This window comes from Macrobrachium rosenbergii, chromosome 7, assembly GCF_040412425.1.
Source record: "Macrobrachium rosenbergii isolate ZJJX-2024 chromosome 7, ASM4041242v1, whole genome shotgun sequence".
Classification (NCBI taxonomy): Eukaryota; Metazoa; Arthropoda; class Malacostraca; order Decapoda; family Palaemonidae; genus Macrobrachium; species Macrobrachium rosenbergii.
In genome coordinates this window covers 51,245,695-51,253,194 of record NC_089747.1, presented here as the reverse complement: position 1 = coordinate 51,253,194, position 7,500 = coordinate 51,245,695, and positions in this window count along the sequence as shown.

The following is a 7,500-nucleotide window of genomic DNA, read 5'->3' as shown; positions in this document are numbered from 1 at the left end:
TAAACACGCCCTATCTAAACCCAATATACATTCCATAACCTAAACACACCCTCTGGTATATATAAACACGTTCCCATAAATAATATACACCATATATATATATATAAATATATATATATATATAGATTATATATACAGGAAAGAAATATATATTCAATAATATATTTATATATGGTCTGAACACATGAAATTGAGGTATGGTAATCCCATAGAGTGTATTTATATTATTAGTTACAAAGGGGAAGTGGGAAGGGGGTGGGGAAAACAGAATATAATTATATAATATATATTTAAACCTATAAATACCTATCGTTGGGTCAAATGAGGGACGCGTGCAAATATTTCGTCTAGATATAATAGTGGTTCAGATTTCTATATATATAATTTTACATAATTATATTTACTTTATAATGAAATATTTTATATTTTTATTCTTGTCGGTTTGATTTAGGATGACGCCAAAAATCTTTTATATATATATAAAATTATGAGAACAGAATAATAATAATAATAATATATATATATATATATGAGACTTATTAAAAATGATGGCTGTATTATGCGAATTTATTTTTATTAGTTTTTTTCTTCCTCCTTAAAGATTCGCTTTTCATGCTCAGCGATGTTCAGTCAGTAACCATCTATATTCATGTTGGAAAAGGACAGTGTTGGAAATTGCATGTCTTTTAAAAATATAAATCACAAATCGTTCGTCTGGTTCAAGTTCTACGAAAGACACCTCTGATATGTTTTGACCATGACGTTGGTCATTCTCTAACATGCTATTCCTAACACTGAAGAAAAGTTTATCGGGTTGGTATTTATAGGGACTGTTGATCGGTGCTGAATTATGATTGGCTGCGCGGGGCATGTACCCTCAGGCTGTTAGAACTCATCAAGTTCTGTTTTCATCTTGCGTGCAAGCGGCGTTGTAGTGCTGAGGATGAAGAGAATAATTTCGATCCTCGGATGCCGAATTTTGGTTTGCTCGTACGCTATTTTCGCTCGGTGCATGTCTCCTGGTTGACGTGGGGAGGAGAAAGGTTTCTTGCGTAATGTTGATGTTGGTTTCTCCCTTCCCAATGTGCAATGCTTCCAGAGGCGTCGGCGGATCGGCAATTTGGTCAATTACTTCGATGTTCGTGATTATGTCTTTTTGCGTTCTCTGGTTATGGACGGTCATGGCATGATTAAAGATAGCCTCTTGGGCGTGGCATTAAATCCTTTTGGAGAAACGCATGGTTATTATAAAAATGTAAGAACGTTGCATCCTCGGACTTTGGGCATAGTACCGGTATATACCACGTTGGTTTTCTTCAATAAATCCTGCTGAGGGACAAAAGTTGCGCATAACAGGCTGCTCGTCTTTCTGTCTTGTAATTTATAACCAGATGTATGTTTCTGTTGGAGTTTAATGAAAGATAATTCTACAAAATAATTTCATCATAAATATAAAGAAGACGAACCCCTCAAAAACATCATCAAGAATAATGATGGCCCTGTTGACTCAACAGAAACATACATCTGGTTATCTATTACAAGAGCAGAAAGATGATTCAGCTGGTTATGCGCAGGCAACCAGCCCCTCAGCAGGACCTGAAGAAAACCATGTTGGTAACCGGACTCATGCCCCGTCCGAGGATGCCTCGGTTTTACATCGGTATGACCACCATGCAATTCTCCAAATCGATTCCTGCCACGCCCAAGAGGGCTATCTTTTAATCATGCCAGGACCGTCCATAACCAGAGAATCAGTAAAAGACATAATCACGAACATCGAAGTAATTGACCAAATTACCGACCACCGCCGCCTACGCCTCTTGGAAGCATTGCACATTGGGAAGGAGAAACCAACACTCAACATTACGCAAGAAACCTTTCTCCTCCCCACGGCAGCCAGGAGACATGCACCGAGCGATCCCCATAGCGTACGAGCAAATCAAAATTCGGCATCCGAGGATCGAAATTCTTCTCTTCATCCTCAGCACTACAACGCCGCTCGCACGCAAGATGAAAACAGAACTTGGATGAGAAGGCTCCGCCCGGTACATGCCCGCGCAGCCAATCATAATTCAGCACCGATCAAGACCTTCCCTATAAATACCAACCCGAGCACCTCGTTTCTTCAGACCTTCTGCAACCACGTCCAGAGGATGACCAACGAGCTGGTCGAAACATGTCGACGGTACCTACAATAGAACCTGAACCCAGACGAACGATTTCTGATTGGATATTTTAATAAAAGACTTCCAATATTCTGCACACTGTCCTTTTCAACATGAATATCGGCCAGTTACTGACTAACATCGCTGAGCCTGAAAAGCGAATCATAAGGAGGATAGAAAAAGACACTATATAAGATAAATTCGCATAATACAGCCATCCTTTTAATAAGACCTGTTTAAAAGAGGTCTACTCCCTTCAAATAATAATAATAATAATAATATTTTCAGCATTTTATTATCTGCAAGTTCATTATTAAAAACAGTAATAATAATGATAATAATATTAATAATAATAATAAATGTTATGAAATCCAAGGACAAGTGCCCCATTCCGCCTGCCCTTTTGTCATCTGCTTAAAAGGGAGACCATGAATATCAGTGTTCATTTATTTAATGATATGACGGCACTAAGGGGAAGAAGAGGCCTTATTACATCATGGGAAGTTATAATTACTCTCATTAAGGACATTAATGACCCGGAACCCTATCTTTGCTGTCACATGCTTAGAAGTTTATTCCCTACATAAACGGAATTGGTCCCATTAGGCACAATGATATCCCCGAATATATTTGATTCCTCCCTTTGCGACGGTATTTACAGTCTTGCTGTTTGCGAGTGTATGCTGGCTTTTGGTTTGTGACTTTGCATTTTAAGAGAAAAAGGAAAGTCCTATGGATTTATTACAACTGGCAAATAGATGGGCTTTTGTTATTATTTCAGTTAATCGTTAGCATATATGAAATGAAAAAACATTGGACAGAAAACTAATTCACATTAAGTATTCTAGACACGAAGTATTTGTTCTAGAACATAAGAAACAACTCCAACTTGGTAATTTATAGGAAGCATTGCGCATGAATAAAAAAACGTTGATTAAATTGTAGTACTATTGTATTCCTTTTTAAAAGTAATCCTACCCTGGAGTGTGGAATTCTAATTTTGGCACAATACCATGGAATGTGGAATTATAATGTTTTCCTGTCCACCAAGCGTCTCGACAAGTAATTGCTATGATTAGCCCATATCTTCTGCTCCTCTCAGAAAAAGTTTTCTTTCTGCAATTACGATGAGAAATGAAAATGTGTTGTTTTGACAGTAAAGAGTAGATTACAAAACACAAGAAGAAAACGGATGCGTACAGATAATAATGAATTAAATTTTCAAGTGGTGTATATGTGTGTTCGTGTATTGCAGTGTATGAATGACATGCACAAGCTACATCAAAACAGCAACGGCAAGCAGCTCTTTAAGTTCCTTTTTATTAGATATTTCATGAATTTTTTCTGAGCTGAAAATCTTGGAAGCCAAGACAAGTAATGTGCGAGGATAAATTGTCCTACTTCGATATCTTCAAACCCACGCGAAGAGCAATCATAGATGTCTTTGTAATATTTTTGTAAGTTATATATTTATGTAAAAATGCCAGTTCAAAATCCGGTCAGTAGAAAGGCTATGTGATACGCGTTTGCCTGTGTCGAATTTATGAAATACTGCAATAGGATGAGAAATAAAAAAATAAAAAATTTTTCGCCTAGCATACCTCTCTTATCAAGAAAAATTATCTATCAAGTCATGCATACTGCCCTGACTGAACAGAACGCGAACATATTCTAGGTCAACTGTATGTACATCTCTCAAAGTCAAATATTTTATTAGCGCCGAAATGGGCCCATTCACAGTGAGATGATGCTACACTGTGTCTGTTTGCTTTTGGTGAAAGTAAATGAAATATACAGGTTAGTCACCAGAACTATGTAAATGCTGTGTCCACGCATTAAGCGTTCAGCATAAAGTTTGAAGTTCATCAGGTCAGCTGGATTTGGAACTAGAAGTGTATACAAAATGGGTATGTAAATAACGCTTGCTGTTGCTTTTCTTTATCTCTCTGATGCTGTAAACAAATAAACAACAATATGTGTACAACCTGTATGAGGTTATTTTCTAGTTCTTTTTTAATAGATAGAGAGGAGAGAGGGTTTCTTATTTTTTAGTAAAAAACAGTTTTCGTTCAGTTTTTTTTATTTCTGGAATCCATCAATAGTCTTTTAATAAGGATATATTCATGGTAGTTTTACACATATTGTATACATCATATTTTTCATACTTTTTAAAATTAAATCCTTAACACATAAATATCGAATTCAAATTTCTTCTTGAACGACTTACAACCCGACCATTATTTGGACTAAGCCTTTTTGGGGTAGAAGCATACAGGAAAAAATTGGCAAATCATCATTATCATCATCATCGTCGTTATTACTAGTTTTTATACAACGGAAAATAATTGACATTCTTAAAAGTCATACTCATACTATACATGTGAATATGCTATAAAGAATGAAATTCGTACAATATCGTGTTAACACAAAACGATCACAACAAGACTGCAGATCTTCTGGGACTTGGTTCTCTCTCTAAAATACATTTTGGATTAAATGGTCACTTCACATACGTTGATGATTTTTGATAAATTGTAATAGCTTAGGAGATAGTAAGGCATAAAACCAAAGATTCGATGAACTAAGACTATGAAGCAATTTTTAGATTGCGACATTTTTTTTTTCCATTTTAAGATTCATCTCTTGATAGTTTTAATTCTTTACAAACCGTTCTTCATTGATGTAAACTACAGATACGTTGAGATCAGTAAATTCCTTCGTATTTTATTAAGAAATATCCGCAGCTTAAATCAGAGAGAGAGAGAGAGAGAGAGAGAGAGAGAGAGAGAGAGGGGGCGGGGTTGGGATATTTTGCAATGATCTCAACTCAAGTGTCGTGAAGATTAACTCGCTAGGACCTCACTTTTTGATGATATACATTTTGGCGGAATATGGACCATCACTTCTTAATATAAGGTAGAACCCATTCAGGCCCTCATAAGCGAATATTGTCTTGGCACTCGTAACATTAACTTCAGCTTTTTTTATTTTGGTGACTTAAGTAAAGCTCGGTTTGAATCAGAGTTCAGATTATTGGAAACCTGTGATATGGAAGAAAAAACTAAACAACGGTGTAAAGTTGCCACTTTTTTCATATATTTTTTTTTATTTTATATATTTATTGTATGGAGAATAAGTAATCTATGACAGAAAATTACTGTTTACTCTGCGTAACAGTTTCCTATATAATTACGATTTCTTTCATCAATGTCCTGTTAACACTTACGGTCAAAACTTCAATATCATCGAGAGGTTCGAAAACATATTAGCCACATTCGCTTATTACAAGACCTAAAAAAAATGCCTTGTAATATATGAATATAGACACTGTTTTTGAGCAATGAAATTTGTACCATATATTGATTGAAATTAACCTAGTTTCAGTGATTGTAATGCAGCAGGGTTATGATTAAAACCACTACTCCCTCCCTCCCACCAAAAAAATAAAAAAAACTGTCATGGTTCGGCTTCAGCAACAGATAATTGGATGACATCGGAGTCTGTACGCTGTTATCAGGGCCATGTTGGGGGGTCAGAGAGTGACAGTTAACCGGAGGTAAATTATATGAAATTGAGAGCACTTGGTGGCCATTTTTTCCAACAACTTTCATGCTTGGCGATTCCGCTGAAATTTTTGTTGATTTTGATCTATTTTGTTATATGTAAGAAACTCGGTAAAATTTACTTACAGTGTGTACATGTGTTGTGACGTAGACAGTCTGCAGCGGCATCTGAATTATGATTAATCTGTACGATACTGCTTCACGGTTATTTGCAGTAAAATACGGCAGAGATTCGTTGCATAACTCATTCATTGGTGAAGACTCTATAACTAAAAAGAGCAATAAAAAGGGGCAGACTTTGTGTTAAAATATATGAAAATAAATGTTACAAAATCGTGCTGTAGGAGGCTAAACTAAACAGTTACTCAAAAAGTTCTCAATTAAAGGTTATATATAAATCTGAATACATATACATTTACTTTATGTACAGCAAAAAGACGTAATATATATTTGTCCTGCATATTAAGTAATATAATACTTGTGTAGAAAGTGAAAAAGGTTTTTATCGACTATGCGAAATATTATATAGCCATCACTTTATTGAAATGATAAAGCAGCGTATCATATACAATATATATATATATATATATATATATATATATATATATATATATATATATATATATATATATATATATATATAAAAATGTCTCTCCATCATGATCTTTAATATATTGGACCTAACATTGAAAGAATGCTTTTCACTTTTGTATATTACATATACCATCAGCATCTTTTCATCTTTTGCAGTGTGCTAGTATTAAATTTCAAGATATTATTGCAGTACTAGAGTATTGGGATCTCTTACTCAGTATATTAATTTAAACACAATCTGACTTCAAGCAAGTTTTATATATATATATATATATATATATATATATATATATATATATATATATATATATATATATATGTGTGTGTGTGTGTGTGTGTATACAGTATATATACATACACACACACATTTATTATCAAACAACACTTTGCCCTAACAGAGTGGCTTCCTAGAAGTATAAGATAATGGTCACTTTCACATTCATGTCCTGGTGCTGAATAGCGTATAAACTAATGCGGAAAAATTTCATAATCTTATCCCTTTCACTTTCCTATACTGATAGCTCACCACTAGTTCGTCGACCCCTGATTTATAAAACCTGTTTATCGTCATATATCGACAAAATAGTTTTCAGTTTCCCTGTCACAGCTGACGTGGGCCTTTGGGAAACTCGTCAGCATCATAATAGCCTCATTCGCAACCAATTACGCAGATGTCAAAGAAGAAGGCCATCCGTAACCAACGCATGTCGCAATGGAGAAGCGACCCAGGCTTTCTTTATGTTCTCCAGTGACAGATTGCCAGTTTAAAGTACTGTCAGCATAAGAGGCAAAATCCTCTGGAACTGGTATGATTGTCCTGATTGGAATTAGTGTCGCTCCGCTGACTGGAAAGAATTCTGATTAAAAGCGCAACTTTTATTTTTCTAAATTTCTTTGCCTGTTCAGCTTCAGGGATGGAGAAATGGATAATAATCCTGTAAACAGAGAGTCACGGAATAGCTGAAAGAATATTTTTAGAATTTTTTTTTATCCGGTTCCCCTTTCAGAATAGCCAAATGGTAACAGCCAAATTCGAAGTGTAAAAGAAAAAGCAAATAGACATAAAAATATATAACAAAAAAAGCGCTTGTAATGCATAAATAATTGTTTTTCTCGTCTGGAATAAGTGTCTTCCCCTGAAATGTATAGTTTCCACAACTAAAACAGTTATGATGGTA